General features: G+C 48.8%; 1 protein-coding gene across 3 annotated transcripts in view; it reads right to left on the bottom strand.

Annotated features, from left to right (window-relative positions):
- Positions 1–19,728, bottom strand: part of CNIH3 (cornichon family AMPA receptor auxiliary protein 3) — a 127,240-nt gene that overhangs the window by 13,291 nt on the left and 94,221 nt on the right. The gene's annotated exons all lie outside the window — the stretch shown is intronic.

Here is a 19,728-nt window from a genome sequence, read left to right as displayed (position 1 = left end):
TGGCCAGCAAGAACACTAAGCTCTGCCACCCCCGACCCACCCACACAGGTATAAATGGGTAAGAAGAGCTTGGAATGATTGTGAAGCCTCTCCCAAGGGTGTTCACATCTTAACAGACATCAAAGTTGTAGCAGAAATTGAAGTGACCGTAAAGGAGAAAGGTGGTCCAGCCCAGTCGTCAGGAATCCCGAAGATAGAGATACAAGTGCACCATCATTCCCAATCACATAAGGGTGTGTGTGTGTGTGTGTGTGTGTGTGTGTGTGTGTGTGTTTTAGCCTCTGTGCACTGCTTAGACTATCATGAATGCTTTGGTCTTCCTAGCAAAATCTTTCTACCCATCCTCCAAGGCCATCTCAAATGCCACTTTCTAATGGAGACTCTCCCCAGCCTACCCCACCCCGCCCTGCAACTCTGAGCCCACGCATGCTTTCTGACCCTCTCCTAGCGGGACTTTCCGTAGCTGTCCACTACGGAGTCATTACCCTTCTCCCACCTTCCAGCTCACATGGATCCATTCCCCTGTTACATAAGCTGTCTTGGCCAAGCCCTAGTCTTTACTCATCTCCATTTGCAAAGTGCTTTTTTGCGTTGTTGACAAAATGATTTAAACTGACCAAGTGCATAGGTTGCAGCATGGCTGCCCAGTGTGTGGGATGCAGCCTGTGGTCCCAAAACAAGATCCCAAGGCACCAGGCTCCCTCCTCCCATTCAAAGAGAAAGCCTACATTCTTGGAGCTGGTCGTGCCAGCCCAGGAGGTGGTGGCAGTGACTGCTACTGTGTACATCTCTTCTTTTCCTAAATTGTCAGTTTCAGCCACTTAAGCAGAGATAATTAACATGGTTAGAGACAGCCACCCTAGGCCTGAATCACCCGTGATGTCACCATCCCTGTCTCCAGCTCCAGGGACAAATCTCTGACTGATTACAGCTTGGATTTCAGGTCCCACTATTAATCACCACTGCTTCTCCCCTCTTCAGGGCTTGATTCATAGTGGAAGCGGCAACCTCCCAAGCAGGGTGGATTCGTCACTGTCACTGTCTGTGCACAGGAAAACTGCTCAGCGGAGGCCAGCTAGTGCTGGAGGTCCCCAGCCTATTGGAGGGGGAGGGGAGAAGCTGAAGAATTCATCCTGCTCTCCGAGTGGCTTCGCTCAACTGCCTCTTTCCATCACGGAGCAGTATCCTTACCAGTGGGAGCAGCTCCTCCAGTTCATTCGGGAGACTTTGGGAAGCAATGATGCTCTTTGCACACACACACCGGTTTTGCTGTCCTTGCCATGATGGTGTGGAAGCTGGAGGGGACCTATTCCTCCCTGACCAGCTGAAAAGCAGCCGGGCCATCCGCCCCAGGCCCGCAGGGTGGGGCACTACGGCTGCCCACGCACTTCCATAGCCCTGCCTTCGGGAACAGTGAGACCACATCACTAGGCTCCCCTCCTTGGGTGGGGCTGAAGGGTTGAGGCAGAATGGATATGCAGAGAAGGCTGGAGCATTTACCAGCCCATGCAAAGCACTCCAGAGTCTCCCTCCCTCTCCCCTCTCCCCTCTCCCCCCTGCCAGAGCGAGAAGCTTGTAGGGTGGTGGGTAGGTACGCCATCATCCTGAAACTGTAAGTGAAGGGGAGAGGCCCCAGGGTGACCGGTGACGGACATGGAGCAAGAAACCTGGGGTTATTTTAAACTACTGAGATTTGGGAGTTATTTCCTACCATGATATAATTTAACCCATCTTGTCAGATACAGGATGAGTCATCAGTGGGAAAATGTAGGTAGAGTTCATCTCTCTTTATCCTCCCCTGACCATCCACATCCAGACTTCCTTCCATGAGCACTGGACATGCATGGGCAGGGCTGAATGACCACCGGGTGGGGATAATGCTTATTCATTTGTGGGGATGGTTGGACGAGATGTCCCCTCCCAACACTGGGCTTACACACCTGTTGTATAAAGACCACCCCAGAACCCACCAGGCAAACTACAGAAACCCTGAGTGAAGCACTGGCCACCCCCACACACACACAACCCTCATCATCCCTCAGACCTGGAAAACACTAGGGCTTTTTTGGGGGGAAGATAAACTGTTGAATGGTGCTAATCTCATTCTTTCACACAATGAACAGAAACAATGACATACAGGCCACGATCTATTAAATTCCCGTTTATTATGCTCTGCTTTATACCGCTATTGATATTAAATAAGTGGTCTCGATATAGGTACTGTGGGACTGCTGGAAAGACTGCAACTCATTCCAACCCAGGGGCGCATGGAAGGTTGTTTGATCAAGGCGGAGTCAAGGAGGGTTTAAAGGGGGGGTAAAGCCAGATCCTGCAAGGGAGGCAGAGGCCAGAATTTCCGGAAGAAAAAGCAATGGAGCAAAAGCAGAGAGGTGACAGTCACTGCCTGGGGGATCAGGTGGGGGTGGGGGGCTGGTGAATAAGTGGCCATGTTCACCGATGCTGGCATTATGGCCAGGCCAAACGAAAGCCAAGGGCTGAGTAAAAGTTAGTTTTATTCCCCTCCTGTATGAACCAACCTTCTCAGCTCCTGGTGCTGGGGCCTTTGTGTGCCACCATCATAAAATGAAGGGCAGGAGGATCTGTCAGGAGAGTGTGATGACAATACACCCTCCTCCTTCTGTCCCCCTGCCCTGATGCATGGCAGAGGTCAAATGCCAGGTCAGATTCGCAGAGCACACTAGCAAAGCTCATACACTTGGCAGTGAGGATCTCAAAGACTTCACCTACTGCTCGGCTTCTTCGTCACTTCTGAGAGGATGCATGTGGCCTTGCGAGAGGACCACCTGTTCTCATTTCCTGTCCAGATTTTCATCTTCAATTTCCATTTCCTGGCAGACATTTCCATCTGGAGAGTCCACAACCACTGCATACTGAAACCACTGCATTGCTAGAAGTTCCCCCAGCACCTGCAAACTATCTCCTAAATTACAATGTCTGCTAACAACAGCTGTCTCTGATTCTTCCTCTCATCAGTTTGCACATCTGTTTCCAAATGTTGCCATTTTCTCTTTACCTGCCACTTGCGTTTGTATCTCCTTTTTTATCTCTACTGTCTCCTACTGGTCTGGGCTCCTGCACCTCCTCCCAAGGCTGGTACAAGGACCTCTGAGCCGGTTTCTAACCCTGTAGCCAATCTCCTGCCATCCAACAGAGCAGGCCCCTCCTCTCCGTGAGCAGCTCTAAGCCTTCATCCACATCCCTGTTTTACCAGGAATTTAACTTTTATTTTATTTGCATTCAAAATGTTTGATTTCTATTTATGCATCTTCTCAATTCATTCGTGTATCATTCATTCACTGCTTCGGCCCACAAATGATTTTCTACATGTATATATTATGAGAGAATAATGTAACAATGCATCAGCGTCTGCCTAACTTCACTACTGTGGTGGAGAGGGGCATCAGGACTGGGGGGAGAACCCTCCTAACCCCGAAAGGGACAGCGAGGGGTTGTCGGAGTTGAAGTGAAGGAATGAAGCTCCCAGGGGAGACTGAGGAGTCCTGAGACAAGGGGACAAGGAAGGTGGCAGAGACTGAGAGGAGTCGGCAGGTGGCCCTCGTGGTGGAGATCTGCTCCCGGCTCCCACCACGCATGCCAGGGGACAGCTTCTGAGGGGCTCATATAGGCATGCCTGGGACCAAACACAGTAAGAACCAAGTCACAGAAGCCATGGGCAAGGTCCCAGGGCTGAGTATAGCTTAAAACAGCAGTTCTCAACCTGTGGGTCGCGACCCGGCGGGGGTCGAACAACCAAAACACAGGGGTCGCGACCCACAGGTTGAGAACCGCTGGCTTAAAAGGAGTGGCAGTTGGGAAACCCAGCTCTCCATCCACCTCTGGAGGGGCCCTGTCCACCCAGACCACAAGCTTTTCTGCTACTATCCACATTGGGCTAAAAACATTGGTCTGCTTTTGTAAGCAGCCCCCTGGGCATCCCTGAGAACTGGCTCCACAGAGTGTGGTCCCAGGACCCGCAGGACCAGCACCTGGGTGCTTGCTAGAAAGGCACAGTATTAGCTCTACGCTAGACTCACCAAATCAGAACCTGCATTTTAACAAGATCCCCAGGTGGTTTATATGCACATTCAAGTTTAAGAAGTGGGTGCTCAGCCCTGATTCCCAAAATAGGGTTCACCAGCCACCTATATCCAAATCGCCGGGGGCCTTGGTTTAAAATACTGATTTCTGGGTTCCACCCCAGTCCACCCCAGTCCACCGAGATAGACTCTCTGGGCCAGCAATCTGCATTTCTTAGAAGCCTCCCCAATTATTTTGTTAAACATTTGAGCTGAAACCCATAGACCAGAGGTGTGAAGAGAACACAAGGCCGACACTTTCTGAAGATCTTGGGTACCAGTCCTCACCTCAGTCCCCCAGTAGGGTGACTCTCCTGAGCTCATTGCTTACTAACTGTTTGCTCATGGACAGGCAGCATCTGCAGGCAAGACCTGGAGTGTCTGCCCCCAGCTCTCCCAGCATGACCATGTGGAAGAACACCTATGAGGCCCCCTGAGTCCCAATGACCAGCGGGCCCATCCTTGCAGGGTTGGCCTTGGCTTCTTCCCGGGATGCAGGTCAGCTCTCCAGGCCCTCTTGTGTTTGGAACCCACAGCCTGCAGGTCCTGCCACCTTCAGCCTGTCCTCCACGTCTCGCCCTCACAAGCTCCTTCTACCTGTCCCCGCCCCTGGGGCTCACAGGACCTTCCTGGGAAGGGACTGGTTCCTCTTAGGACCACACCTTGGGTTCTGGCTCTGCCTTGGCCACACCTCCAGCCTGTCTTTTATCATTGTTTTCATGCAACTTCAAGACACACTTGACTTTCAAAAGCCTGTCAGTTTCCTCACTAGCTTGTTCAATTGCTGAACTACCTAGGAGCCCACTCAGGGAGGAGGTAAGAATAAAAGGACGCTTTCCAGTGTGCCACATTTCTAAAGGTGCAGAATTCCCAGACAACCTGCTGGCAATTCAGAGACGACTTAAGCGAACACTAGCAGCTACCCACTCCTTTTCTTTCCTTCAAGCCAGGGATCTGGGAGGGGGAATCGTGTTCACAACACAGGGAACGATTAGGCAAAAGTTGCGATCGTTTGAGAGGAGAGACACCAGCAGAAGGGAATGTTCTAGAATAAGAGGGCAGAGGGGTAAGGGTTTAGCAGGCTTTCCAGTGCTGCAGAGCCCCACTATGGACTCCTCCAGCGAACATTCACCATAAGCAATCACGGGGTGGTGGGTGCAGAGCCATCTAGCCGGGGGACCGCAGTGACGATGGTCATGTCTGTCATGGACTCTGTAGCATAACCAGACAGATGGGAACCAAAGCTCCGGCCAAGGTAGCCCTGAGGCACACGATGTGGGAAGAGGGGAGAGGGGGTCTGTTCCTTCTGAGGGAGGACAGGGGAGGGGGCTCTCACGGGAGAAGTGTCCCTGAGTGGAGGTCTGGAGGAGGAGCTGTGTGGGGGAGGCAGTGCTGAGGCTCAGGGCGTCTCCGGGGCTCTCACTGTCACCCTTCATGGAGATGTTTGAGAGAAGTGATTCCCCTCTGTGTCCCAGGCAGATCTCAGATCTCCCACAGAAATGACACTGAGACCAGAATCCTCCACACCAGCCTCTTCTTACAGCAGGGGGGGCCTTCTAGGGAATAGTCACAATGACTTCACCTGTCCAGGGAAAGCCACATGACAGGAAGTGAGCCAAGGGCAGAAACAAGTCATCCTCCGCCTTTATTTGAACCATGACCTGAGCACACAGTACATAACAATTAGGGTCCACGTGGGACGCACCATCATCAAGTTCACCAGTGAATATCAGCACAGCTGCTGGACCTGCCCCCCTCCACTAGGTCCCACTTCTGCCCCCCCCCCCAGCTTGAAGGAAAGGAACCCCAATTCCTGTTGGGAGAAGAAGGTACCAAAGCCCCGAGGCCACACCTTTCTCATGCACTGCCCTGCTTGGTACTTCCAAGGTGAGGCCTCGGGTGCCACCCTGCTTCTGTGACAGGCAGCTGCTGTTGTCAGGTTCCAGGTGAGTTCATTGCACCACGGATCCCTCCTTAACAGAGGAAGCCCAGCAGCAGCCTGGGTCTCGAGCTGCACCACTAGCTTCCAAAGGAGAACCTTCCCCGGGCTAAAAAAAAAGATGATTATCCTACTTAACAGCTATGAAGTGGTGTTAATTACCTGTTGCATTCAGCAGGTTGCAGAAATTTTGCTCCAAACAAGCAAAAGAGGGTGAGGAATGAGAAAACAAGTCTTGATACTTGGGAAAGGAGAGCACATTGTGACAGTCACGTCACCGTCAGCGAATGCTTATTGAGTGCCCACTGCTACGCCCAGGGGGAAGCAGGCCATTCAGGAAGGTGAGACCCGTGAACAAGCTCTCCCAGACCACCAGGCGAGGGCCAGTCGGAATGTGACGGTTCACAGGCGTCTCTCCAAAGTCAGCTGGCACGTGCCAAGCTTTCCCAAGAGCGTAATTGAGCAAATGAACATTGGATAGAAAAAACAAAATAATATTGTAACTTTTGCTTCCAGTAAGGGCCTGAGTGGCAGTCTTAGTGAAAAGGGTATTAGATTAAGAAACAAGAGATTCAGGCTCGAGACCTTGTAAACTACAGAAACTTGGGTAAGCCATGTCATTTCAGCGGGCTCAGTTTCCTTACCTATAAAATGGGAGTAATAATAACATCTACTTCATAGAACTTTTGTGAATATTAAATGAGATAATAAGTGTGAAGACCTTCAAATAGCATCTGGCACAGAGTAACGCTCCAGAAACAACAACTATATATTATCTATAAGACACATTTGACCTGCACAATCCCTACTGTTCTTTTCAGCTCAAATATTCCAATTGGTCACTCGACCTAGAGCTTCAGTGGAGGCCAACTCATTCTTTCCATCCACTCATTTGATAGACATCCTTGAGGGCCTCGCTCGCACCAGAGCCCCGTGCCAGTCAAACACCGAGCAGAGTGAGGGTGGGTGGCACAAGCAACGCCTTCAGAGCACGGCCTTGCCCCCCAGGCAGTGCAAAGTGAGAGTCCACAGTGTGTGTCCACCCCCTCGCAGGGAGCAAAGGAAACAGGCCAGAATTATCACTACGGACCCCCTAGTACCTTGTACATTTTCCTTTGTGCCATGTGAGAAATGGATGCTTTGTGCAGCCGTTCGGATAGAGAACTCTGGAAATGTTCAACTGGAAGATAGGACTACATGTTGGCTGTGGCTCCCAAGATAATTTCTGGCAGCAGTTTTAATCAGGAAGACCAGGCTGGTAGAGGCTGCTGAGGAGACACGTTGCATGAACGTGTCTTGTGTTCCAGACCAATGAAACGTTCTCTGAAAGCGGAGCAACACCCAATCTGGGCGAAGTGCTAAAACAAACAGGGGAGGAGATAGTGCGTGCTTTTCTTCTTCCTTCGATACAGCAGGGTGTGTGCGGATATGTTGGCTGATGATGACAATAATATAGCTAAGATTTCTCCAGCCCCAACCACTGCTGAGTGCTCTGCTTTCTCATCTCATTCATTCCTCACAGCGACCTCTGAAGTTGGTGCTGCTCTAACCTAATCATTTTACAAAGCAGGAAACTAAGCTCAGAGAATTCAAAATAACTTGCCTGAGGTCATAGAGCCCTTTACTGACTCAGCCAGGACTGGTGAGTGTGGACTTACAGAGGCAAACCCCGCCATGTTCACATATCACACACCCATGGGTGAGGCACGCCGACCACACAGAAGGCAAGGGCTGTCACGTCCACAGTGCTATGCAGAACCGTGCATAGACTTAGCCACAACCGTCACATCCACACCTCCGTCTCAGAAGTCCCATGCTTTTTTCTTCTCCTGACTTTTCAATAAAACCAGAGACACATCAACAGTAATTGAAAATTAAAAAAAAAAAAATTTTTTAACACAGACATGTTCCGGAAGTCACAGGTACAGTGATTGTGTTTTAAATAAACTGTCAGTCTGCAGAGGAGGCTGTCGGGCAGTGTGTGCTGGAGGCCTGGTTCACACACCACTGAAGATATTTCCCTGAAGATCAGGGTTCAGTACCAGTACCATCATGAAAGGGACACGCAACAATGATGCTAAGAATGCTGGGGCCTTTTGAAAATGTTTTAGGAGATGTAGTTAATTACACAAGATCACTTAAAGTTAGCCTCTCAGTTAGGACATGGCTAAACACCAGTGTGGCAGCTAGAAAATCTGAGAAGTTTGGAAACTGAGGAGAGAGCCTTCCACATTTTCAAGGTGGTTGCTGGGACAACCTCAGGGACCAGATCCTGGAAGAGCTGAAACATTCTATTTTAAAAACACCCAGTTGATCATCAGAAAGCCAGACATGAAACAACCAAATAATAAGGTACACACTGGAAATTCTTACAAAGACAAACATGTTCCCGAAACTGGAAATAATTCAATCTGTGAGAAACATTTTGACCCTGCAAGCAAACAGATTTCAAAGTGACTCCACAGAGTCCTGATTACTACCTGCTTTTTGCACAAAATATTGAAATTAAAAGCTCCTCTGTCCACTTGAATTTGCCCTCAATTCCTGGCTACATTACAAGTGCCTCCTACCATTCACATTTCACCTCTCCGCAGAAGTCCTTCATACATGCATGCATTCAATCATTCATTCATTCACTCAACAAACACTCTTTGAGTAATATATCATGTTCCTGTGAGAGCTATCCTGCCAGGTGATCCCAAGGCAAGATGACACAAGCCTGCCTTCGGGAGGAGTCCAGAAGGAGAGATTAGGTAGATACATAAATACCTTCCAGCACAAGGCCCGATGAGATCCTATCAGATGATGGTGGGGTCACTGGCTTCCCAAAGCTGCTGAACATCTGAATCTTTTGGTAGAGCTTTATAAAATGCAGATTTCCAGGCTCCACTTCAGAATTTTCAGAGGGTGGGGCCCAGGGATCTGTATTTTAAATGCTGTGCATCTGAGTCTGATGAGCTACCAGGTTTGGAAACAGCTGCTAAGGGCAAGAGGAAGAAGAACCTACCCCCCAGCTGAAATGATAGTTAATGATTTCATGGAAGCAGATGGGCTTTTTTTTTTTTTTTAAGTTTTTTTTAAATTTTATTTATTCATTTTTAGAGAGGAGAGAGAGAGAAACAGAGAGAGAGAAGGGGGGAGGAGCTGGAAGCATCAACTCCCATATGTGCCTTGACCAGGCAAGCCCAGGATTTCGAACCAGTGACCTCAGCATTTCCAGGTCGATGCTTTATCCACCACAGGTCAGGCCAGGTGGGCTTTAGGCGAGACTTTAGAGCCCAGGGAAGACGTGGCACCCAAACAGTGTAGGGTGTCACCTGGCTGGCCCGGGTCCGAGCCTGGGAGAAGTGAGACACCAGCCTAGGGAAGGCTCTGGGGAGGGTCATGAAGGTCACGAGAGGGAGTTGGGACTTGATACTACAGACAATGAAGAGCCACCAAAGGCCTCTGAGCGCAGGAGTAACATGCACAGCGATGTTCACAAAAATAACTTGGCAGAGGTGTGATAAATGGATTGGCAAAAATTGGCACCTGAATTTAGAGAAATCACTAAGGAAACCTCCATTCTTAAGACTAAACAGATGAAAAAAATCTATGTTGGTTGCAAGAAGGATGACAAGGAAGAGATGAAAAAACAGTATTGCACATATCTATACACTGCTTGATTTATAGATAAATTGTCGGGGTTCACCAATGCGTTGCTAATTAATTGTGGCATAGTTGTCTCTGGGCAGCTATATTTAGTAATACGTAGGATCATGCTTTATTTGTTGTGTTTCAGAATCCTTTTCTCTGGGTCCATTCCATTTCCTACTTTGGCAAAAATGCAGTTTTGTAAACAGTCCTTGATCAAGTGCCTCCCTTGTGCTGCGACTGCAGAGATGCCACAGGGAACGCTTGGTGAAGGTGCAGCTTTGGCCTCGGGTAGATTGCAGCCAGGTGAAGGAATCAGACGTGCAGACAAGACACCACTATGTGGGAGACCATTAAAATAAAACAAAGACAGATTATTTCCTGTTTGGTGGATTGGAGAAGGCTCATGGAAGAGGTAGCATTTGAAACTGAAAGATAATATTTTAGCCAACAGAGAAGAATGATCCAAGTGATAAAATAGTGTGAACAAAGGCATCCACTCCTCCCCTCCTGTTGACAACTGCCTGCAGGATATGGTTCTGACAGTGCCAGATCCTGCACATTCTCTCCCAAAAGAAGCTGCAAATCTGGATTTCTGTGTGAAATTTTCAGATTCTTAAAATATTAAATGGGTCAAACACAACAAAACTGCAGGTCCTACATGACCCACAGGCTGCTGATTGCAACTCTTATCAGAGAACAAGAAGAAAACAAGGTCAGGGGCAGAACAGGAGTGAACCTCTGTATTTGGGGTGTGAAGGAAGTCTAGTCAATGGAGTCGGAGATGAACGTGCACAAGACAGAAAGAAAGCTAAGATGATCACATGCCAGGAAGCCAAAAAGACAGCAGTGACTAGGATGTCACACTACAGCAAGGTGGAGGGGGTTGAGAAGAGAGAAGTCAGTCCATTGGATCTGGGACTTGAAGCATCATTGGTGACCTTCAAGATATCTTTCAATAGCATGAAAGGAGCATCTGCCACAATGCAAGGGATTCTGAGATGAGTAAGAGGGGAGGGAGTTTTGGCAAGGCAAGCCGATGACTCCCCGCTTCATGCTATATGAAAGAAAGAAGCAATGTGTGGGCTGGTAGCGTGCAGGGTTACCAAGGGCAATGAAAGATTGTAGAACAAGGAAGAGTAGATGTGTTGGAAGATGGGGAGAGAGCTGGAGAGCAATGAGAGAGAAGCTACTCCAGAAAGAGGGGGCTAGTTTGGGTCTGGTTCAGCTTGAGTCAGAAAGAAACCGAATTAAGGGACCTCGTGAAATGGGGCAGAGAGGGAACCTGAGACAGAAGAGGAGGATCCGGGAGACAAGGTTGTGAAGCAGAGAGGGAAGAGACAGGGAACCCAGCATCCCTGGCCCCCATTTACGAGCATACGTGATCCCTGTTGAGAAACAGCAGAGGAGTCGGGACACTTACGGATAGTCAGGAGCAGCCCACAGGTCAGCATGACAGGACTGGGGGTGGGCAGGGGCATGAGTCACAACCAGCTGCCAGCAGCGAGGACTGGCAGCAGTGAGAGGGCAGGAGGCGCGCAGAGAGAGGTGGCCTCTGGTGGAGCCCGGGGTTCACTCAGGAGAGGGGACCTGGCGCGTGGGAAGGGGAGGCTGATCAGGGTGAGGTGGTCTCCCTGCTGCACCTCCCAACAAGGCTGCCTGCAGTGGGCACTCAGTTAGTGCCAGAGGCCAGTGCAGAGGTCATCTCTTCCTCAGAGCCGGGCTCTTGGCCATTCTGTCCCAAACAGCATGCACACCCAACTCCTGGAGGTCTTGTTAAATGCCCAGTACAATCCCCTCAGTCTGCTGGGACCCAAGACTGCGCTTGTCACAAGCTCCCAGGTGATGCCACTGCAGCTGCTCCGTGGACCATGTCAACAGCAACATTCTAGGAGCGGTGCCCTCACCCCAGTGTGACCCTGCAGGACCACGGCAGTAGGCAGTGAGCGAGAGGCTGCCAGCCGAAGGGAAACCTGCTGTTTCTAGTAAAACTCCCACTGCCCTGCGAGGAGAGGACCCTGCAGAGGCAGGTAGGAGGGATGGGAGTGAGAGGCAGGTTAGGACACTGGGGTCTGCAGAGTCCCCCTCAGAAGCTCACAGAGCATTCGAATCCTCTGGGGAGCTTCTGAAACCACCTCTGCCCTTTTCCCCGGTGACACACCAAGACTCTCTAGGGTGGCACCTCATACTGCGATTTTAAAAGCTCCCCAGGAGATTTGAATGTGTGTTGACTGAGCACCTCAATTTTGCCTCCGCCCGGGATGCCCCAGGAACTGGGAACAGCAGGCCAGAATCGGGGCTCCCCGACAACTCATCATGGGGACAGCCATGTGGGAACAGATACCTCTTTCTCCACATGAGGAATAAAAATTGCTTCAACCATTTGGGGAAAGTAATCTAGCAATTTTTAGAAAAGTACACATTCACATACTCTTTAACCCAACAGTCTCACTCCTGGGACACAAATGCATAGAGGTGTTTATTGTGGGTTACTGGTAGGGGCCTAATAAAACTACAGACTGATAGGGTGACCATAAATATGGAAACGACTCAATACATTATGGGTACTATGGACTAGTATGAAAGTGTCTGCAATTATTTTTAAGAGTTAGATCTATAGCTACTGAACTGGAGTGCTGCCTATGTAATGGTATGTGAGGCCAAAAACAAGTTATAGGAAACCAGCTTTTTCATTGTTGGGAAGAAGAAAGAAAGAAACAAACAAACAAAAAGCCAACCCTAAGCAACTGTAAGTGAATACAAGTGTGGGGATGTATTTGTGGATGAACATGCGTGGAGATGTCAGCAGGACGTGGACCCAAGCTTTTAACACGAGTCATGTTGGAGAGTTAGGAACAGAGAGAGGTAAGGAGCTTAGCAATATTTTCTTTATATTAGGTTTAGGTTGGCCAGTCAAAATGAGGACGTACTACCTTTATAATTAAAATGATTAATGAAAAATCAAAGAGTGAGCTCTGGGATGAGACTTCCTAGGTTCAAGTCCTGCCTCTGCATGCACTAGCATTCGCCCCTCCACCCTGCTGCTCTCGCAATCCTTGTCCGTGGAAGGGGACCACAGTGATGTCCACACCGTAATGATGCCCACACCACAGGGAATTACGTGAAATGATACATTTAGGCATTCTGCACGTCTGGCATATTACAAACCATATGGGTAACTCACACATTGTGTTTAAGGAGAAACCTTTTCCTAAGCTACTAAGGACCAACCTTCAAAGTCTAGGTAAGCTCGCCTCCTCCAGAAAAGAAAAATCCCCCGAGCCCCCTCTTTGCATGGCGCAGGGATGCCTCAGGCCAGTCTTCCCTAGAGCCAGAGCCAGAGCCGGGATGTGATAATGACGCTTTTTGTCCAGCCTGCACAGCACCATAGGTGGACGGTGCTCATTAGCACTTCCTCCAGCCCAGAAGGGGTCAGGCTGGGTACTAGCCAGTGACAACTTCTGGGCAGGGAAGTGCCTGGGAATCTCCTGGGAAGGGATGTCCTACAAACAAAGATAGTTACAATAATTGCATAACTTCAGACCACCTCAGCAATTGGCACTTCTGCAAAAGTTCACATCGCCCACATGGATTTGGTCCTGACTCTGGGCCTGCTGGGGAGTTAGGAGCCGCAGCTAATTAGAGCAATGAGCAGTCCATGCCTTGTCCAGCGTGTGTTGAGTTAACTGTCTAAGCTTGGGGAATCGGCTTTGCACGCTGCTCCCTGCAAGGGATGTGGCACTATGAAGAGGCAGGGTCCAGTCCCCTGAGTTCGGTCCATCTTCCCTAGAAGGTGATCCTTTTTTTTTCTTGACATATAATTGACCTACAATATCAGTTTCAGTTTTACAACATAACGATTCAATATTTGTATATATTGCAAAACTATCACCACAACAAGTCTAGGTAACATACATAGTTACAGAACTTTTTCTTGTGATGAGAACTTTTAGGATCTACTCTCTTAGCAGATGCACGATACAGTGTTATTAACTGCTATACGTTGTCATGGCTTATTTATTTGATAACTGGAAGTTTGTATCTTTGACTTCCTTCATCCATTTTGCCCCCAGGGCCCCGCCTCTGTCCTCTCTATCTATAATTTGGGTGTTTTGTTTTGGTTTTACATTCCACACATAAGTGAGATCCTATTGTATTTGTCTTTCTCTGTCTGGTTTATTTGACTTAACATAATTTCATCAAGTTCCATCTATGTTGCAGCAAATGGCAAGATTCTGTTCTTTTTTATGGCTGAATAATATTCTATTGTATATATATGCCACATTTTCTTTATCTGTTCATCCTCAGATGGCCATTAAGGTTGTTTCTGTATCTTGGCTTTTGTAAATAAGTGATTCCTCATAGGCTTTGCTCACAATACGTTTGCTTTTTATTCTGACAAATGTACAATAATATCCAACAGAGGATCAAAGTCTTGCCCTCTTTTTCACAGGATCACACTGTGGATGATGGGAAACTACTAGTAAAGTCTAAACCAAGGGGCTCACTATCCACTCTATTTCCCATTCATCAAAAAGCAGAATTCAAAGTCTACTGAGGAAAATAAACATTTTACGGACTGCCACACCTCTGACTTTCCCCTCTTACACTGCCTTCCCTTTAAAGTCCGGAGTAGTGGTGCTTGAAATATTTCATCAGTAACGTGAGACAACCCAATAGCCACTACCTGTGGTTTCTGTTAGCGGGTGGAGTCACCACAATCAGAAGACATTTGAAGCCCCATGGCGGCATGTATGTACATCTCGCTTATACACGCAGGATTACACAGAGCCTCATAGGAGACGCACTGTTTGGCATTTGAGCAGCACATCCTGCTGATGTCATCTGAACAATATGTATATTCCCCGAGGAAGGAACCTTGTATACGTGGCTGTGTTATCTGGTTCCTATCAGGACACGGTGGCACTGGTGCCATTCCATGCTGAGTGCTAACAGCAGTGATGCTACTGCTTGAAGGCCACAAGAGCAGAACTGTGTCTGCTACTTGCTCCCCGCCCACCTCCCTGAGCTATAATCGGGGATCATTGTCCTCCAGGATTTCATCATGGCTGTGACCATGTGGCAGATACAGAAAGGGAACAGCATGCTTTTTCTGTCTTTTTGCATAATGGCACTTTGCATTTGTATAGCAAATTATACGTATTCGGTGCATTTTTCTTGTCTGCTGCCGGGTCTGTTCCTAATGAAACAAAACTTCCTGTGTTTTGCAATTGTCTGTGCCACAGAGACAACAGGGCCAGTGACACTCTGTGTTGGAGGAGGACCAGTGCCCCAAATTACTTAAAGAATAACAAATCTCATGCAAGTTGCAAATGGAGGCAGCGCAATAACACAGCGGCACAGCTACTCCCTAGAGACACAGCTACTCCCTGAGGGGAGATACATCTGGAGCCTCCCAGTTGAGTCAGCAGAAGTCAGGAGACCAGGGGAATGCTCTCTCTGTGGCCCCTGCCTGGGAACAGGCTGCTTCTTGGCTTTAACTCTAGGGAGAGGCAGAGACTAGGAATAAGAGGCTATTAGGTTTTGATAATTATTGGCATATATTGTGGCCTAGAAACATAACCCAGAAATGTTTTTTGCTCTTTCAGCAGCCTGGGAAAGGGCACAAAAGGGGAGTATTTGGAGGGCTGAAAGATTTTTTTTTTTACTTCTCATCACATTTTGGAGAAGAAAGCCTCTGGAACCAAAGCTCCCACCAGAAAAAACAAGTTGTCTGCGGATTACTTGCAATGAGTCATCCTGCTGGGTTGACCATCTCCCGAGGAAGTAGGAAGTTAGGGACTTGCTCCTTCGGTCCACTTAGGCACCCGTTAGCAAATTACTGCTTTTACTCTGGTACCATTTAGAAAATTATGGCTCTCTAAATCATACCCTGGAGAACCAAGCAAGGGAAAAGGCCTCCCACCCGCATTGCTGAAGTCTGGTGAACCCTCCAACTCAGTGATTTGCAGCCTCACTGCACATTAGAATCGCCAAGGGGGGGGGGTGCTTTGCAAACCCCAGTGCCCAGGCTGCAAACCAGACCAATGAAATAGCAGCTCTGGGGGTGGGACCCAGGAACAGTAGTATTGTTTTAGCTCCCCAGGGCATTCCAGCACAAGGCAATGCAACAGATACAAAAATTGGGCGGACGTGATGCCTGCCTTCAGGAATACAAATGTGTACAGTGCATGTACAAGCGACTATACTACAGGGGCTGTGGGATCAGGGCTTTCAGAGACTCTCGAGCAGGAATTCAGAGGAAAAACCAGATTGCTTGTAGCTGTACTGAGCATATGTACAGAGCACACACACACACACACACTTATCCTCCTCAGCACGTAAAGTACATAGCAGGTGCTAAATGAATGGATTCCAATTGAATAAATGAATAAATTCAGAGCAGTGCTCATTGGAACCCAGCAAGGCCAACGCCAAGGACTCCATAGCGCCATCTCCAACCCCCATTTTTGCGCAGCCTCCTCCAAGTACCATCAAACATCATTCCCCCTCTAATGTCCAGTCTCTCCTCCCCTGTTCCCACACCCACCACCTCTGCCCAGGTGTTTCTGGGTGTGCATCAGCAGCTGTGTGCCCTGCACTGACTGCTCAGTGACCCAATTCCTCCCTGAGACCTGAAGGAATGCAACCACTGAGCATATAGCTCTACAAAAGAAGACCAGGAGTGGCCACTTGCCTCCAATCTGGCCAATGAGCTAAGTGGACACGGTGTGTGCCAATTCTGGGCCACTACCTTCACGGAAATGGCCTTCTCCTCGTCTCCCCTCTGTCTTGCTGCTTGAAGGGGTGATGCCCTCATAACCACGTGAACAAGAAAAGCCCTAATGGTGGCAGCGCTCCAAGAGCAGGAGGAGCCGGGGTCCCCAGGAGACCCTGTGAGGCGGTGCGCCCTACATTCCCCCATCACCACAAGCTCCCTCGTCTCTTTTACTCAAGCAGAACCCGTATCCAATACACGCTCCTGCCACCCGTCCCGCAATACCTCGAGTTACAATACTTTTTATATTAATGAGAAGAGAAAGGCATTATGGAAAACCAAATTATTTCTGTCTGAATGGTCAATGGTTTGGCAACTTCTCATAGTGAAACCGCCAAAAGTCCATAAATCTTTACTGCTTGGCAGGTCAGCCTGGGAGAACCAGCTTTGCTGATGAATGCAATAAGTTGACTGGCCTCTTTTCTCCTGGTCTGCAAAGTCTGTCGGGACTACCGGGGAAATCAGGTCATTCTTGGGTGGTGGCCTGCAGAGACTGGCCCGTCATGTAGAGGACAAGAAGCTCTGTGGACGGTATGGAAAGTCACGGCTCCTGTGTCTAAAAAATAATGGAAACAGCAAGGGGCAGAGCGAGAGCATGAGCTCTGCAGCTAGACCCAGGGGCCAGTGACTGTGAGCAAGGTGAAGGCAGACAATTTCACCCAACTCACGGGGATGCTGTGACGACTTCGCCACACAGCTGTCCCAGGCCCCTCTAGCACTTGCTAAACCTGAGCTTCCCAGGATTGGGAGCGGGGGGAGTCTCAGTCAGGGCTCTCCAGGAAAACAGAACTGACAAGAAATAGCTATATCTACCTATACATATCTTTCTATGTCTGTATGGGGGGGGAGGGTATTTCCAGAAATGGGCTTATGCAGTTTTGGTGGATTGGTAAGTGCTGTTCCGCAGGGTGGGCCAGCAGGCTGGGGACCCAGGAAAAGCCAATGTCACAGTTGAAGTCCAAAGGCTGTCTGCTGCAGAATTCCTTGCATGGGGGTGGGGGTTGGGGGTCGGTCTTTGTTCTATTGGGGCTTTTGACTGATTAGATGAAGCCCACCCATAGTAAACAGGGCAATCTGCTTCATTCATAGTCCACCAACGGCACCATCACAGCACCATAGAGCACCACACACCTGCGCACTGTAGCCTACCAAGTAGACACGTGAAGTCAGCCATTATAGGAGATGGGCACTCAGAAATCCATATTTTTAATAACCTTTCCAGACACGATGTGAGGCACAGCCAGGTTCGGGGGCCACTCTCAGTGACACACCCTTAGGTCACTGACAGATTTGGGGCTCTTTTCCCCACTGCCATGAGGGCTACTGGACCTCTTCCGTTTGTGGCGCTGGTTGTGCCAGCCCCATGCTTAGCTCAGAACCACTTCTCTGTCATGTCGTGGGCCAATGAACTGCTCCTCTCACACACAGCCAGGACACAGCAGGCTGGGGCCGGCTCCCCCAGTCCCGGGCTCAGCTCACCCTGGGCGGTCTTCAATGGAGTTGACTGCCAGCTGACTGCCAACCTCTGTGGTTTGAAGTCCTTCTCTCTTTCTTCTCTTCCTCAGCAGATCCATTCTTCAGACCCCAGGGAGGCATTTTGGGAGCTGCTTTAGAGTCATCAGCACATCCATCGACCACTGAAGTCACCTACGACTCCCCAGAGTGTTTCTCTACCTCAGCCACCCATGAGAAGCACATGTGCAGCACTTTGAAAATACAGACAACTGGACCCTCCCTCTAGCCACGCCCTTTGTCCTGTAACACTGTAGTCCCGCCCCCTATGACCATGTGGCTCACTTTGATGAATAGGTCACTAAACTAAAGCTTGGAAACTAAAGTTTGAAAAAGAGCTTGAGTGTGTCCCCATCTCCTTTGGCTGGAGGACAAGATGCAGAACAAAACCCAACACTCTACCTGAGGACACCATGGATTCACTAATGGTCTCTGGATGGCCAGACATCTGAATAAGCCCCAACCAGGGCTAGAAGAACATGTCTTTCTCCACATAAGCCCAGGATCTGTGGAACCAACCAGATGACCCATACACTGGTGAGAAATATAAATGATGGTTGTTGCACACGGGTTTAATGCTCTATTAGCATGGCAGTGGGGGACCAGCTGCCCAGCTCTCAGATGTTGAAGAGATGATGGGAAGTCCTCGGTTCTACTGCAGCAGCCTCGGGAGCAAAGTGAGGACACAGTCTTGCTCCAGCGCCCTCCAGCCACTAGCTCAGCAAACCCGAGACAGAACCACTACTTAGACCACAAGTGAAATGTCCCATCCTCCCCTCTACTAACAAGGAGTCTGCCACAGAAAGTATCTGAAAATAAATTATACATGAGACACAGTTTCTGAACTAGTTACGAGTTTTGTTTCAGGATATTTTTACTTTTCTTCAAACGTTCCCTCCAGGAGTGGTGAACTATCCTACCAAGAAGTTAAATGGAATTAGAAAAGAGCTGTAAAGGAACCCACTTGGCCCCATCATGGTGAGCCAAGCATACTATCGGGTCCCCGAGGCCCTATGTGGCTCCTGGTAGTTGTATCTTCCCTTTAAAATAGCTGAGCAATATTACTGTGGTAACGGTCCTTAAGGAGAATGCTTCAAAGAGAACCAATAATTTCCCCTATAATGTGGTTGATTAAAAAATCTGGACTCTGGTTAGATAGACTTGCCTTCAAATCCCAGTTCTACTAACTTAAGAAGTGTGAGACTCAGGGATACATGCTTAACCTCTCCCAGCCTTGACTGCTTCATCTGTTAAGTGGGGCTACTTCAAAGGGTTTTGAGGCTCAAAAGAGTTCATACTTTTTTTTTCAATACTTTTATTTTTTAATGGGGCGACATCAGAGTTCATACTTTTAAAGGTGTGTAGTTGCTCAAGAAATGCAAGCATCGGTGACCACCACTATCACACTTCAGAAATCCCCAGGAAACACAGAACTCAGACCTGGAAAACTTCTGGGTCAAGGCTGGCTGCAGAAGGCTTTCCAAATGAGTGCCTCTGAGTTCATGTGTCTTTTCACTGTATTATGTCTCTCAAGTAAAATACACTATCCCATCCAGATGCCGGCAAGGAGGACTGCATTGAGCAGATAAAAGCACTGGCAATCAAGTCAGTCCCTGAGGCAAAGAGTCCCAGTAATTAGAGACAAGGCTCTTTCTTCACCATTTTTCCTAAGTATTTGAATATTCCTGTGATAAACATTGTTCTCCAAAGCAACATGGGCCTTTCTGTGGGTTCTGGTAGATAAACACATTTTGTAGCTTCCTCTTAAG

The sequence above is a fragment of the Saccopteryx leptura genome, chromosome 1 (assembly GCF_036850995.1).
Source record: "Saccopteryx leptura isolate mSacLep1 chromosome 1, mSacLep1_pri_phased_curated, whole genome shotgun sequence".
Lineage (NCBI taxonomy): Eukaryota > Metazoa > Chordata > Mammalia > Chiroptera > Emballonuridae > Saccopteryx > Saccopteryx leptura.
This window is presented reverse-complemented; position numbering and strand designations above follow the sequence as displayed.